At 38.5% G+C, this 17240-nt stretch overlaps 1 long non-coding RNA gene across 1 annotated transcript in view; it reads right to left on the bottom strand.

Moving 5' to 3' along the window:
* Window positions 1–2271: 2271 nt before the first annotated feature.
* Window positions 2272–17240, bottom strand: part of LOC134158112 (uncharacterized) — a 70929-nt gene continuing 55960 nt past the window's right edge. The window contains exons 2-4 of the long non-coding RNA XR_009962596.1: window positions 14351–14531; window positions 6155–6257; window positions 2272–3764 (exon numbers count right to left, since the gene is read on the bottom strand). This is a non-coding gene — a long non-coding RNA (uncharacterized LOC134158112). The remainder of the gene's footprint in view (window positions 3765–6154; window positions 6258–14350; window positions 14532–17240) is intronic.

The following is a 17240-nucleotide window of genomic DNA, read 5'->3' as shown; positions in this document are numbered from 1 at the left end:
ATTCTATAGTACATTAAAAAAAAAAAAAAAATTTTCAAAGAATCTGGAGAAGGTTAAAAATACAGAGGAAGTCTTTAAAATAATATACATCCATATTAAAAAATACCTAAGAGATACAAGTATGTCTGAAACATACCTATCAAGACTAACAATTCAACCATAATTTGGCAGGGTTGTTTTACAAGTCCAATATACATTTTTCTGGAACTGTGCCTTTTATTTCAGCACCTTGTTTAAAAGAAATACTACACAAACTATTTAAATACTAGCTACTTTTAATATTAAAAATAATTAAAAAAAACTTTCCCTCTGTCTATGAAAGTTTTAACCTATGTAAAACCTATGGTTTTAACCAAAATTTTCTGTAAACTAGTATATTTCAAACAGTTACTTATTTAATTCCACAACAAACTCACTCAGAGATGCATAAATACCAGAACAATATACTAAGAAACACCCAAGCACCATGAGGAATGAAAAAAATAAACCCCAATACTCACTAGCTAGAAGTAGGCTGATATAAGCAGATAACTGTACCAGAGCTACTACTAAAATCACATCTGCAAGTCTTTACCAATTAATAAGCCAATTTAAAGAGCTAGCTTGCAGTGTGTGGGAGAAAAAAAGCTTCTGTAAAAAAACAAAACAAAATAAACAACAAACAAATGCATGTGTTGGTAGTCTTTCCAGAAAAGGCAGTTTTCTTACCTTGCTATATTGGTTCAGAAATAACATGTAACATAAAACATTTAAACTTGTTAGTGATGGCGAATGTATTCAAGTTCTTCTGAAGAAAAATTCTTTGGGAAGAAATGCACCTTTTTTTAGTTTCACTGAATTCATGTAATCAAATAATTTGAATCAGCAAGTGATAAGGATGAGTGAAGACAGCCTAGACCTCCTTGATTCTAGAGAATGTGAACATTACACTTTCTGAAGTTAGCATATGAAACAGATATCTGATAAGTCACAGAGAAAATCATTCATCAAACAGTCCAGGCTCAATGCTTCCAGAAATACACTTACAACTTACCAATATTGTGTTATTTTTATCTCGCATAATTTGCATTCCTTTTTTCCTTTTTTTTTTTTTTTTTTTTAAATATGTGCTCCGCCACTTTCAGGGTACGAATTCTACTTTATAAATGAGCCTCATAACTTTTTTTTAATTTCTTTTCTTGTATTTCATTTTCTTTAGATTATAATATTTGAAATCAGTAGAGTTACACTGTCAAAGTTCATGTAAAAAAAAATTTAAAAAAAATCAAGCTGCATCTCAGACCATCTTGGCAGAAAGAGAAGATGCCTTTGATTTACCTTTTACAAAGTTAAGGCAGCTGAATAAATACATAAGTGAAGGAAACAAAATGAAAACAGCTGAACTAGAAGAGGTTAGATTTAGATTAAATATTAGGAAGAAGTTCTTTACTGTGAAGGTGGTGAGGCTGTGGAACAAGCTACCCAGAGAAGTCATGGGTGTCCCTTGAAATGCTCAAGGCCAGGTTGGATGGCACTTTGAGCAACCTGATCTAGTAGGTGTCCCTGCCTATGGCAGGGAGTTGGAACTAAATGATCTTTAAGGTCCCTCCCAACACAAAACATTCTATGAATCCCATAGGTATCACTCTTTCTGTTGTGCTCAATAGCAAAAATTGTGGGAGGAGTGTAAAATACTGAATAAGTTAACATTTCTAATTAGAAATTGGAAATGTCAGAAATTATAAAAACTTAGAAGAAAAAAACACAGGGAAAAACATACTTCCTAATAGAACTTGTCTCTGTGTATTTCTTAAGCAGTTTTCTCCAAATTGATTGCAGAAAGATAAACAGCATTGAAACTATTATTTGCAACTCTTCCTTGAAAACCCAAATGTTTCCCTTCTCCCTAAAGGGCATTGGTCCCTGCAGCAGAATTTCAGAACTTGCCTTTAAATTGGAGGGGGACACAAGCATTCCTTATGTGCCAGGCTGCATCAACTCCAGCTGCTTTTTCTTGAGTAATTTCACAGGATAAGCTTTCAGGCAAAGTACCAAATCCTTGACAGCTGTGGGAGCCCAGCTGCAGCCCGATAGAGGCCAGCAAGATTAGCCCTTTGTGGGAGGGGAGGATTTCTAATCTTCAGCCTCCTCTCACAGAGGCAACATGCATGACAGGAGATGCTTCCAGCCAGGCAGCATCTTCCCAGTCTCCCTGATATCCTGAAGTTAATGCAGAGGGTGTTTTCTTACCCTGAAGCAATTTACTGACACATTCGTGCTGACACATTCGTGGGGACTGCTGTGGGTTTTGTTTTGTTTAGCGTCTTGCTAATGAAGTGTTTGCTTGTGTATGTGCAAGCACTCTGCAGAAGAAACCTCCAATTTATCATGCTTGTGTTGACATTGCCTCATCTGCAACCTAAACACAAGCAGAGACTGCACAGAAATCTTATGGGTGGTTAAGTGTTTAATACTATATCTAGCACATAAAAGCCTTGTTTAGGTGGCATGTATCTCTCCAAATCACCTGCTGATTAGGACAGTTGCACAACAGAGCAATGTTCTTAGTCCTATAGGTTTGTGAAGAGTATAAAGAAAAATTGAAAATATTCAATAACTTGAAGAACATAAAGCAGATTTTTGTGAAAAGTCTGTTTGTTTGTTTTTTTTTTTAAGAGGCGGATTATTCAGTATATCTACATGTAGTAGGCTTGAGCTTGTTGGAAAATTTGCTCCTGTATAGGAGAAGGAGGCAATGTAATTGATGAACAGAACTGCTGCTGCCACTCAGGAGAAATAAAGTGAAAAGGAAAAGGAAAAAGAAATCAATTTCCCTTATCACTCTCCAGCTGCACATTGTGTTTCTGTCTGCCATGCATATATAGGCAAATCTTTGTATTATCTTTCCTCATGTGAATAGTCCCACTGAAGCATTTATGAAAAGGAAGATGTATATGACTCATCAAAGACTATGACCCTGTGGATAAATCTGTGCACCTCTGTGAATAAGTCCTTGCTGCGCTCCTCCTGTGTACATCTGCTCCAGAACACACGGGTTCACAATTATCCCTTTACATCTGGGAGCTTTTCTACTTCCATTAGAATCTAACTGGGAACAAAGCAGACTTTTAAAATGGTTCTCATGTCCCTGACACCTAAGGCACAATCCTTTCCATGGTACTTGTTGAAGGTCCACAAAATTTACGGTGTTGCACAGGCCACTGTGAAAGGGATGTCCAGATATTACTCCAACCACTAGCTACTGTAAGACCTTCCAGCTTTATATAGAATACATTTACTTCCTGCTGCCAGCAGAAAGAAAAACAAAACAACAACAACCAAACAAAAAACAACCAACAGTGAAGGATCTTTTCATCAAGAGGGGACCCCACAGGTCTGGTACTCTGAATTCTCCAGGGGAAGTGATTTTTGGGTCAAAGTGGCCTGGAGAAAGTTGTTCGTCAAAGGGAAAAAAAAAAAAGTAGCTTTTTCTTCTCTGTCAGAGCTCAAAGTGATGCTCTGGCAGAAAGATTGACCACTGCTTTTGGAAATGTTCTCCAAATCTTGCTAAGTATACTGACCAAAGCCAGCAGCTTCCTTTAATGCTGGCTTTTATGAAATTGCAACCTTTGGGTCATCCTTCAGTTGGAAACTCCTTCATCCATTTATCCCTCACCTGCACTTTGGATTTAGAGAACATCAAGTCCAGGGGAAGCTAATTAGAAAAGTCCCTGGTTTGAATCCTGCCTCCCATGACCATGGACATCAATGCCTGGAACTGCTCCCTGTTTGTGAAAAAAAAAACAACCCACCAAAACAACAAAACAACCCACAGCTACAAGGCTGAATGGTGCAACACTTCTTCATTAACATGACAAAGCTGGTGGGCATTTTCAGAAGTGTGCTATCATGTCTACCCTTAGAGCTCATCAGCCTCGTATATCTTATTTGCTGGTCCTCATCTAAGACATCTGCTATTTGTTGGCCACACCTATTCTACAGCACAGAAGCAGAGTGGTATGGATGCAATGGGGCACTATCCTATGCCTCAGCAACAGCTGTTGCCTTCCTTTGGCTGATCTCTGTCACCTACCTGCTTCTGTCCTTGCAGGAAATGGGCATCAGTGAAGCATAAACTGCTCCAAGTGGTGGTGTATCCTCCTACCTCACTCCTAGTTCTCCTAAGTATCAGCCTTTTACATATCTTTACGCAGTAAGCCACCAACATAAAAAATATAATAAAAGCATCCTATTTTATAGCTAATAGTGTGGGTTGTGAAAAAAAAAACAAACCAGACTTCTTGCATGGTGAAGATGCCCAACCAATATCAGAGAAGCTTTGACAGCTTACTGTAGCTAGGGATCTTTCCCCATCTCCTTCCCCAACCCCCAAATCTGTACTCATTCAATAAAGTGCCTTGGGATTTGGTACTGGAAGGTACTAGGAGAATGTCAGTCATCATTAGTATAATTATCAGACTTAGACATTCTGCATTATTTATTCCAAATATTTATTCATTATTGTGTCCCAGATTAATGTAAGCTACTTGAGGCAAATCTATTTCTTATGAAGGTATTAGTGAGAGAAATTCTGAAGCAGAAACAGACAAATAAACTTTGCAAAGCTCCTTCAAGGAATGAGAGAGGGAAGAGAGATGAGAGAAAAGAGAGTTTTAAGATGTTGATTGATCCTAAAGCTGTCAGCTTATATTACTGACAGTAAGCAAGCCTTTTCTGGGAGCACATATGTTGATCTAATACAGTTGGTCCATGATCTAATTTAATATATTAGATCTCCTCTTGGTAGACAGTAAGTTTGTTTCCATTTGGGGGGGAGAAAAATGAGGAAAAAAAATCATAGTTGAAAAGCTGTGTACTCACAACATTATAAATGCTTAAACTTATATACTATGGAATGTAAACTGGTGCAGCTTTGTTGGAACTGATGGCATGATAGCATTATTTTGATTTCTGTCTGTCAAAATCCAGTTTCGTATCAGTAGCCCAGAAAGAGGTATTGTGGTTTATAAAAGTTCTGTCTTATTTTTGCTACCGGTTATTCTCAATTTGATATATTATTTTTAATACTAGCATTCCAATGACAGCAAAGGACTGGGACGAAGGCATCCTATGTGCTGCACAGACGTATAGTGTAGCAAGTGACAGACAAGATACACTTTGACCAAGAGGCAAATACTAGAATTATCTGAAACAGACCACTGGTGCAATCTGAAATGGAGGCAAAATAAGCTAGGCTGTTTGCTCAGCTTCATAGGCTCATCAATAGTGGAGGCAGCTGAGATTTCTGAGGTTTTGTGAGTTAGTACATGGCAGATTTATTATAAAAAAGGATCTTGATAATTACTTTTCCTCTGTGCGTATACATTTTTAAAGTAAAATGCTTTGTAAAATAATAAATAAAATATACAGAGGCTGTGAAGATATTGCAGTGTTAAGTTCTTGAACCCAGTATTTAATTCTGTCACGCTTTTTCCTCAGTGTTTTCCTATTATTGCATTTGGTTATAATGTCTTCTTTTATATTTACATTGTAGGCCCTTAGGGAATTGGGCAACCCTTCTGTTATGTGTCTTCACCTGGACCTGGGGAATAATGTCATACAAAACCCAAGAAAACTTGAGTTTATTTTGGTGTATTTCCTTTTTCAATTGTTTTGAATTTCACACTTTTAAAAAGTTAGAAGGTTTTAAAAACAGTGGAATAACAAATATTGATTCATATATCCAAATGATTCCTCAGTATAAAGACAGCCTTTAAAGAGCTGCCTGACTTACTTCAGCTGCTTTTCTTGCAGTCTCAGCATTTGAACTAAAAAGAGAATATGTGTCCATATTTGGCATCCCTTCCACATCACTGGATAGGAAAGATGGAATTTTAATCCTTCAGAAACATTTACTTGGCAGCTAAGCATAATGTGTCACTTCTATTAGAAATGATAACTCATATGGGCTTAGTCCTGCAGCCAGCTACTGCCAGGAGATGCAAACACTCATGAAAAGCAAAATTAGTGTGTTAGTGCCCTTCCAAGGAAAGCTCTCCTAATCCACAGGAACATAGCAACAACTGGGCAATGTCAGCCTAGCAGTATATCTACCCCAGTATCCTCCCCCAACAGCAAACATTAAGGGGCAAATACAGAATTAGCACAAACCTACCGTGGTATTTTCTTGGAATACTCTGCCAGTTTTCAGTGATCTGCAGGCCAGGTTTTGTTGGAGTTTTTTTTAAATCCACTCAACAGTTGAGTATTACTAGGATCTTCATTTATGCCAAGGAAGAAGGAAAAAAGAGTTATTTCATCAGGCCATAATTACACAGAAGTTTTCTTCTGACAGTCCATACAGGAGAAGGTGAGCAGCAGGCTAATTATGTTCTGTTGGGAGATTTTATTTTTTAAGTTTTCTTTCTCTGTTTCTCTCCCTCCTTAATGTTGTCAACACTTTGCTGTTAGCTTAATGCAAACAAGATTTAAGTATTATGTATTTATGTTATTGCTGGCATAGTTCATGTCATGGGTAAAGACAAGTAATCAGTAGTCTACCAGCCAGCTAGAGGCAGAAGGGGCAGTGACAGAAGAGAGTTTCAGTTTTACAGCAAATGAAACTTAGAAACATTTTCAAAGAACTTTAAATGAGAACCAGACTGGTGCTTGCATGTAAATGACCAGTGTGTTTATCACAGCAGGAGACGGGCACGCTTGAGCACACTAACCAACCACAAATGGGTCCCATGGACACTGGTTGAAGCCTTCTCTTGTCCTAAAAGTGCAAAGCAGAAAGGTTCTGCCTTATCTCTTTTAACCCAAATCATTTACAAGAAAGAGTAAGGAAGAAAGAGGTTATGGCTGAAGGAATTAATGAGCTGATCATAGCTTCTTACTGAAATTTTTAGTTCTGAAAACTGAGATACAGTGAGAATAAATGATAGCCTCATACCATTACAGCCAAGGATGAAAATCAGCTCTTCCTTTTTAATGCCCTTATCCCCTCCCTGCCTCTCTGGAACCATTGCTTGCAAAGGTTGATTCTCTCCAAATATAAAAAATGCCACCTGCTTGAACCTAAGGCTTAACTCCAGGAAGAAAGAATAAATAGAAAGTTTAAGTTGTCTTTTGTTTACTTGAAAGAGTATGTGTGGGAAACCAATTTCTGTTAGTACTTTTGATTTTGATAAAAAATGATGTTGACAAGGAGCAGAATGATTGAAGTCCAACCCTAAACAGTTGTGCTGATGACATGAGCTCTTTGCATCATGCACACTCAATGCAAATGACTACATATATGGAACTAGGGAGGAAGAAGGAAGCCAGGAGATCTGCAACTGGAAAGAAGTGAGAAGTTTACTTGATGAGCAATGATTTTACCTAATACCTACATTATCTTTTGAATAAATATTTTTCTTATTTGAAAAGTGCAGGCTTCGTATGGAAAAAATGAGGAAGAAAAAAGCAGCTTAAATATTTTTTACATTGCAAAATTGTTTGGATTTCAATTCAGAACAACATTTCAAGATTTTCATTTGATACTATGTTCTATGAAGAGGCTATCCTGATTCATGTCTGCAGGATGAATATAACCCATATTATTTCAACTTTCTATAAACAGTGTTAGATTCTGGCTCTAGTAACCTTCCTGGAACACAGGACAGCATAATCACATAGATTAATATTGGTCAAATGGGTATTCATTGTATTAAATATCTTTTCTAGTCCTGCAAATAGTCTGTGATTAATCATGGAATAATTTAGGTTGGAAAAGACTCTTAACATCGAGTACAACTGTAAACCTAACACTGGCAGGTGAGCCACCAAACCATGTCCCTAAGTGCCACACCTTCATGTCTTTTAAATACCCCCAAAGATAGTGAATCAAACCACTTCACTGGGAAGCCTGAGAGTTAAAGCCACATCTGAAACTTAATTCAGAAACACATACTTAACTTTATACCCTATCCTATATGTATGCTGGAAACAGCTGATGGAGTACCTCATTCTGTCATCTTTTGATGGTGGAACTTCAGAGCCATGAAGATAAATCTGTGCCTCTGAGACTTTCATGCCATAGATCCTTGGCTTGTTTCCGATTGGAAAATGTATTTAGCAGTTGTTATAGCCACACTATGGAAAGCTCTACTTTTGTAAATCTCCTGTAAGACATCACAAAACACAGAGGAAAAAAAAAACAGGGCAAACAAAACTGAAGAAAGACAAAAGAAAGAAGGAACAACTTGCCCAGAGTTGTACAACATCACTTTCCAAAGTAGTGATAAAGCAGGTTAAGGATTTATTCTCAAAATTCTTTAATGTTGGGTATCCGATCTGTTTTCATTCCATCTCCTTTAAAGAAAAAATTCTGGCTGATCTGAAAATGCTCACAAGTCCCATCTTTTCACTTCTATCCTTTCACTCATACTTGAATAGCTCAACTCTCTCACCTCTTGTCTTTTTTTTTCCCTAACATTACACTTCAGTTTCAATTATGAAATCCTCAATCTGATTTTTCTGTGCTGGCAGAAATATTCAAATGTCTTGTCCCAAGTTAAGCCCATATTGGAAAATGAAGAACGGAAATAATGGGGGGAAAAAAAGAAAAAAAAAAAGAAAAAGAAAAGAACCCAGAAACCCTAAGCAACTCAAATGGTTGAGAAATGTTTCTTTGAGGCGGAAGTGCCATTGCATGGCAGAAAGAACAGTGGTGCAGAACAAAACCAACAATTTTTTTGGCACTAACAAGGGGCAGGAAAGTCTCCAGACAAAGCTGAGGAGTAGAGACTGATCGCTGGTGGGAAGCTGATGTACAGCTGTGCTGAAGAGCTATGTGAAGTAACTAATAGGAACTACTTACTGTGCCTACCAAGATCTTAAGCAGTGCTACAGAGTCTTCAGCATCAGTTCACTGGCTCTTTATTTATGTATCTATAAGCAGAGCACGGTATTGTCAGTTTAATACAAACAGAGGAAATTTGCAATTATTCAAGATCTAGTTCTTAAAATACTATCAACTGAAACTGGAGGTGGGACCATCTGGGCATTTCCAGAGGAAAAACCGTGATGACCTGTGACCATTCTCTGCATTTTAAAGTCATCAGTAAGACACAGTAGAATAGTATTAAAAAGTGGTGTATATGTCAGACCAATTTCAGTAATTCTTCAATGGCATAAAAGGCACCTTTCTAATTAAAATAGAAGTGACAATGTCCAGGGCTTTCAGACACACTTTGGATCTCTCTATATCAAACTTTCTCAATGCATTGAAGCTGCTAAGTCAGCAAAAACAATGTAATATTTCATTCACTATGTTTTAATTCTGCTGAAAAAACTATTCAGTTCTCCTTTAAGATTTTGAGATTCTCTTGCATGAATCTCTCAGCAGTGAAAATCATTGTATTCAAAAGGAAAATAGCATGTCTCTGATACATATCAGAAAAGGCCCTTGGTTACAGCAATGTGCTTTATTTATTTATTTATTTTATAAATACACTGAGAAGCATTCATATCATAAAACAAAGCATGGCAACAAACTATGGATATTCCCCTAGATGGGTCATTCCTCCTACCACTTGAGTCTGATGCTCTGTCATTTTCAAATGTCCATATCAGTTCATCTATCTAGAATTCAAGCCCTCACAGTATGCAACTTCTGCCCACCTGAATCCACGCTCCTCGTCTTTCTGAAATTTAGATTTCAGCTCTTAGCTGAATGGCAAACTTCTCATTAAAATGTTATTTCACACAGTGCAAAGTTTCCTCTTGTCCATTGCCTTCTCCCTTTCACTAACAAAGCTGTTTTGAATCAAGATAGGTATGATACATACGACAAGACTTAGGTAGAGTGTACATTTCATTAGCTTCATAGGGACTTTCAGGTAGACAAATTCTGGATGATATATGATACCCAGGTTGTTTCTCTGAACACAATGGGGGAAGGGACGTATCATACGTATTACAAGTGTCTCCCAGAAACTCTTTTCCAACGGTGCTCAAGGCCAGGTTGGACAGAGCCTTGGGAGACATGGTTTAGTGTAAGGTGTCCCTGCCCATGGCAGGGGGGTTGGGAACTAGATGATCTTAAGGTCCTTTCCAACCCTAACTATTCTATGATTCTATGATTCTAACCTGGTCTAGTGGAAGGTGTCCCTGTCCAAGGCAGGGGATTGGAAGTAGATGATCTTGAAACTCCCTTCCAACCCAAACCATTCTATGACTCTATAACTCTATTGATATATACTTAAAAAAAAAAAAAAACAAACAAACAAAAAAAAACAAAACAACAAAAAAACACATAAGCACAAAAAGCTTCTGCTTTCAAACTCCAAGACTTAGAATGAAGCATCTTCCTAAAGTAAATGAACTAAAAGAGGTGGAAAAGAAAAAGAAAACCTCTGATATAAAAATACTTTTCCTTGACAAGTGCTTTCTTAATTGCCCCAAAGAAGAAAAATCTAGGAATAAATTTTTTTTCCTGTTGTGTTGGCAAGACTATTGAATGTTACGTAAAGCAGTGCTGCAGGTTAAAGACTGAGGTTATTTGTGTCAAAAATGTTCTAACCTTGTGCTGCTGCTGCTTTGAAAACCAAAACCAGTTTTAACAAGCACCTTTCTCCTGTGGAAATCTGATTTTTTTCTTGATATTCTGGGTCAGGGAGCAAAAACATTAGGAGGTCAAAGCCCCCAAACAAAGGAAACAAGGGTGAGGAGAAAGAAAGAAAAATAACACAAGCAGTGTTAGAGTCTTGATGCCTTCTAACCTATGTTTATCTTTTATTCAACAAACACAACAAATACTTAGTAGGAAACTATAATTTGTAAACAGAGATAAGGTGCCCAGAGGACTGTTTACAAACAAAATATGAAAATTCTTATTACAGTCCCCAAAATGAGCAGTTATCTTTTCATAAATTATATAATTAAATTTTAAAATGCTCTGTTTTGTTTTTTTCTTATGCTGGTTTTGCGTGGTCCTGCTGCTTGGCTTCATCCGTAAGTGATGAAACAGATTTGTTTCCATCAGTCACTGAGAAGCTGCACCATTTCATGCTAAGAAGTGTCTCTAATTTAATCCTCTTTAGAGTTCTTTAAAACAGGCTTTAATTGTAAAAGTTATGAAAAAAGTTGTTTGTTGGTCCTTCCTCACGAGTGAAGTGTGTCATAGTCAAATACCTCTTTTAAATGCTGTGCTAAAAAATAAAGTTGACAGCAACTGGCAGCTCCTGGTTTCAAACCCTTGCTCTTTGCACAGAGCAGACAGAGAGCTTGTGGTCTCCTGTCTTGCCCTTCCCCATTCAGGGGGAACCTTTTGGGAAGGGGGAGCCACCCTGTGCTCTTTCAGTGCAGTAGCACAGCAGACACTGCGACAGAAATGATAAGATCTCACAGCAGAGGAATGGGAAGATTTATAGCTGCTGGTGTCTCTGAACACACCATGATGACCAACACATGCTGGCCAAAAACCCATAGGATGATGCCAGATTTTACAAGCTTTTCCTGTTTGCAGCCTGCAGGTCTCAGTCTAATCTTTCCACTGGTTGTTTATGGTGAGTATGTATTAACATCACCAATAATGTAGCAGAATCTTTAACACCAAGCACCTAGAGTTTGTGGCACGGAGGCATTCAACCCAGTATGTACACATCTTACACACACACAGCAAATGAAGGTTGAGGTTGAGATGTTTATAAATCATTTTTGTTCCATTAATTCATGGGGCTACTCCTGAGGGATACAGTGCTTATATTTATGTATGCTGTGTGTGCTTAAGAACTGACTAGCTACTAGGAAGGGCAAGAGGCAGGCCAAAATCAGAAATGCCAAGCTAAGCCCCAGAAATCCTTCAAATCTAGACCACCATCCTTCTTTCCTCTTTCAGGCAGGGATAAAGCTGTTTGCAACACTTCACTGGAGCTGACATCGCGTTCCTGAGCAAAGCCGAAGAACGTAGCCAGGCTGCGAAGCATATTGAGCATGAGCTAAGAGCAGATCATATGGATCATTGCCTCTTTAGACCTTAAGGATCTACCCCTTCTCCCCAGGACCTATCACACAGTATTTCATGCACTACCAGCTGGGGAACATGAGCAGCAGCTGTTCATTTTGGTGAAATCCAGATGGACAGCACTGCTTGTGCAAGGCTGGGATACTGGGACTCCAGCTTGGCCTTGGAGTGGGACTTCTAAATGTCCAATATGCAATTCCAAATGTGCAATTTAAAAAAAAAAAAAAAAACCAAAAAAACATAAGTGACTGAAAGCATAAGTGTATACCTGATCTGGGACCTGTTGCAAGGATGATTTATCCTATGATTCTGTGACGGTCATGAGGCACTTTGTCTAATCATTGGCCATGACAACTTTGAGTTCTGTCATTCAAACTCTGTTCAAGGTGTTAGGGACATATTTCAGTAGCTCCCAGACTATCTGTCAATGCTTCCAACAAAAGCAGAATGTTTCCAACAAATTATATTGGTGGGAATCAAAAACTGTTTGGAGCAAATCGTGCCTCAGGCACTGCAGGGTGTTCCTCAGGTGTGTAAAGACAATCTGAAAGCCATATGGAAATGGTAACCCGGTCCTCTATGCACAGGGAACTTGAAATTCCTGTCAATTCTTTCCCTGACTTAATGTTGAAGCAAGAATATCAATATATTTGATTGGTTCCTGTGTTCTGAGGGCCTCTGGTATGCAAGAAATACCTTGAGTGCATGGGTAGTGATCTATTGCAAGAGGTAACAAAATAAAAATTAAAAAAAAAGTATTAGAACTGAAGTGCACTTAGTAGCTTGCAGCCAACTCTATCACTGATATCAGGTTATGGCCTTTAGTAACATTCTGCATTTCAGAAAGCTTCTAATGTGCACATCCATTGTCTTGCAACAAGTTAAGTTTCTTGTCTACCTGCTTGTTACATCTGTCAATCATGTGTGAAAACCAATGCTAGAAAGTAATCTGATGATGTTGTTACATTAAATAGCAGTGATAAGGATGAACTTTAAGGCCCAAAGGACTTTGGTGGCAGCAAACCATCCACAGCTTGGATTCCAGCATTTCCTGTCAAGCTCTTTCATTAAGTTTTTACCCCCAGAAGAAAAGAAGAGAACCCAAACAAAATAGAAAGAAACTAATATTAAAATGTGAACTTCTGACAAGAGTCAAAGCAAGTATCCACTTGCACACAGGACATTTTCATAATCTTTGCCAGATGGCAACCCAGAACCATGTAACCGCTTGCTCACTCCCCTGCTTCCTCCCCCCAGCTCCCAGAGAGATGGGGAGGAAAATTGAAAGAATGTAACTCCCACAGGTTGAGATAAGAACAGTCCAGTAACTAAGGTATAACACAAATCACTGCTGCTGCCACCAATAATGATAAGGGAAATAACAAGGGAAGAGAATACAACCGCTCGCTGACCCGAGCAGTGATCTAGCCCTTCCAAGTAACTGCCCCCAGTTTATATACTGGGCATGATGTGCTGTGGTATGGAATACCTCTTTGGTCAGTTTGGGTCAGGTGTCCTGTCTCTGCTTCCTCCCGGCTTCCCCTCCTCCCTGGCAGAGCATAAGACTCAGAAAGTCCTCGGTCAGAATAAACATTACTGAGCAGCAACTAAAAACACTGGTGTTATCAGCACTGTTCCCAGGCTGAAAGTCAAAAACACAGCACTGCACCAGCTACTAAGAAGGAGAAAAAAATATCTGCTACTGCTGAATCCAGAACAATCTTGCAGGGAGAGTAGAGGAATTTAAGCAGAGGATGTAATTCTCCATTTTCTATGCCCTCTTGACTCTTGTTCATATTCCCAGAAAAACAAGCTGGCTGTGTACCTACACAGAGTTTTATATCCAGAGGGCTGAGCCATGCAGGCGCCTTTAAAATCTCCTGTCACATTGGGAGTACTGCACCTCAGCTAGCAAAGGATTTCAGAAAAACACTTTGGCTAGGCCATGGGAAGGAATAACTTTACATAGGCACTTTGCTACACTTATCTGAGTCACTGGTAACAATTCGACTTCACAGGAAGGGGAGACGAGGAAAAGAAGCTCATGTTCTAAAGTGTGATTTTACCCATCCAACTCCTAACATAAATACTTCTAACAACAGCTATACCTAAGGCCATCTCAACAAACAGATGACAACTTCAGCTGGAAACAAACTGAACCAACTTATCAGTGGAGTCATTCTTGATTTAAACCTGTAAAGAGTATTTCCCGATACAACACTTACCTTACTTTGTAAGGAAGGGAGAATAATGTTGTATAGTAATAATAATAGAAACATAGATGTGGAGAAGTGGGCAGTTGGAGAAGAGAGCCCAAGACTCAAAGATGCTGACCGCTGGACTGTGATGGTGCACACTCACACTACATCCTGCTCCATAGAGAGTCTGGCTATGCTGGAGACCAGGGCTGCAGTTGTGACCAGACAAGCAAGATGCTGCATGTGATGTGTGTATACCACCTGACGACAGCTGGGTTGACCTTATTGCTTTAGGGTCTCCAAATCCAGACTAATGCATCCTGCCAGTTATCAGATTTCCTGTGCTATTAAAGGAAGAGAAGCATCTTAATCCCTCTCCTCCTTCTAATAAACCTGCATGTACTGCCTCTGCAATGCCAGCTTAGAGTCTGGGAAAGCTCTAGTTAATGCAGCTACTTCCCTGAGGACTCATGCTGGCTCAGTCAGAGCTCACTGCAGCTCTGCAGGGTGACACAGGGTTACACTCACCCTTATTTTCCAAGCATCTTCACAGTTCCATGCAATTAGCCTGAGAATAAATGAAATTATTAGAATAAACTTATATAGAAATTTCTTCCCCCTCTATCCCAAGGAACAGATGAGTTTAAAACAATGTCTAGAAGTTGTTTCAGTCACAGATACACTATATATTTTGACAGTAGTTTTAGCACCAGCAACCAGTTTCAGCTTTTTTTCCCTAATTGGTTATTACATTGTCATCATGCATTGGCTTCCTGGGCTTTCTATCTGGAGGGGAAAAAATGTAGGAGAAAAGCTTTAATTTAAAAAAAAAAAAAATTTAAATAATGAGTTTGTGGATGCTGACACAACACACTTAAATTTTAATTAATATTGGATGTGTCCCCAGAAATCTGGCATGAAACATTTTAAATACGTACATATAAAAAATTAAATTTTTCTTACCTAAGGGTAAAGCTCTCATTTACCTAAATCAATGCCTATTGATTTATGGATGGTGTTTGTGTCTTTATGTATTACATCAGCTTGGATGGATCCCCTGGCCTTTCTTACTAGGTTCACTGGTTTGCCTTGGAAAGTAATGTACTTTGTTCAAATATGTGTTGAAGGCAACAGCAGTGCTGCTCAAACATGCATTGTCATTCACTCTTCCTACTTCGTATTTAGAACAATAACTGTTTTAGATGCTCATGTAATTTAAAACAAACATGCATGCACGTTCAGAAATACTAGTGTAGGTGGAAGGATGGACCACATGGCAAATCCAAACATATTTGTAACCAAGACAAAGGTTTGGCCTTGGATTTCACAGAAAGGTTAGCAAAATGTCAGCCTGTCATATCTTAAGAGTAATAATAACAACTCACACTTTTTAATGCAAATACCATCTGTGTATCCTCAAGCTTTCAGCAAACATTAGTACACCAGCCCTACGAAGATAGCGCTTTCCTTTCTAGACAGGAAGAAACCGAGGCAGGAGGAACATAAAGAATACAGAAGGACTCCAGACAGCACCTACAGGTGGGAGCTGAGAGCTGAGAAAAGGGAGACCTTACAGAAGAACAGGCTGGTGTAACAAAGGCAGTATCAAATGAGATTGGGAAAAGCTGTCTTGTTATTTTGATGTGTTTTATTTTAATTTCATATCCAGATCTGGTGTAAACCAGTGCTAAATTTCATGGCACTACAGTCATCTACACAGTCCAGCCCAGTCATCCAGTGAATATTAGCAGAGACTGGTAACAGGCAGAGTGGGCTTTTTGACCTGCTTCATACTTTCCAAATACAGCAGATGTCCTTTGCTTGGAAAAAAAAAACACCAAACAACACAGGCATAATCAAGAGCAAATCCAGCAATAACTTTCACTAAGTTGACTCTAATTGAACTGTCGTGTGTATAACAATTCTAGAGAAATGGTTATTCCCACAACCAGCTGAAAGGAAAGAGGCTGCAGGAAAAATATGCCAGAGACACTGATAAGAAGATTTTATTCAGCTTTATTTGACAAGTTTTATTACACTGAGAAAACATAACATATCTAATCTCTTTGCAGCTGTTGCAGCCCTTAAGCCTTTATTACTTAAATCCTATTAGATATAAAATTGTTTCTATTTGTCAATGGCATGATATCTTCTTTTATTATTATTATTATTATCATCAAAGTCTAGCAAGTATGGCCATGAACATAATTTCTGGTCCATCTTCTTATTAATAGTTAAGGTTACCCTGTGATGTTCACCTGTTTAAATGGCCTACTTTTTCAAAAGTCCTGGAGAGCTGTGTGTGTTGTTAGTATACACACAGTAACACTAAATAAAACTCAGCAAGTACTGAAAACTTCTGCAAACAAACCAGTATAGCTGATTATTTCTATTATGGGCACTGAAATTCCAGTCATATTGGGTTCAGCTGTATGCTTTACCCATACGAAGACCTTGAAACAAAGCCTTTCATCACTGTACACTGTTTTTTTAGTTTGTCACTTGTCACTTGTAAAACTTTAATTCTCCATTTTTAACAGAAGGATGAAAGACAAACTTTTTCTAACAGGAATTCCCATTATTGCTAATAACTAATGCTGCTGCACTGCCTCTTTCTCTCCTTGTCCCTAGGATAACCCCTCCTATGATTCATCAGACCCTCATTTAGCAGAATGCAAGGGATATTGCCACAACAATGTCCCCTTGGAGGTGAAGTCTGGTGGCTCACTGCCTGGCTTCCCTTCCCATGAAGTATGGATGTCTCATTTCCACATGGACACCATTTTATTTTTGAGGCAAAAGATTTTACTTTACAGGAAAGGGATGTTTTTCCCTCACTGCCAATGAAAATTGTAACACAACATCATCAAAACAGCTGGTTTTAACAGACATTTTTTGATCAAATGTTCTTGTAGCATCAGCAGGTTAGGTCAGAAAAAGTGTAGGAGAAACAATAAAGCAAAGGCCTCTTGCCCACAAACCTCCCGTTGGCTGGAATATAAAATTAACATCTTCCAGATGCCTGTTCTTGCCTGCACCTAGAGCATCATATT

This window comes from Pezoporus occidentalis, unplaced genomic scaffold (genome assembly GCF_034315485.1).
Source record: "Pezoporus occidentalis ecotype Australia unplaced genomic scaffold, CSIRO_AGI_Poc_V1 ctg126, whole genome shotgun sequence".
NCBI lineage: Eukaryota > Metazoa > Chordata > Aves > Psittaciformes > Psittacidae > Pezoporus > Pezoporus occidentalis.
This window is presented reverse-complemented; position numbering and strand designations above follow the sequence as displayed.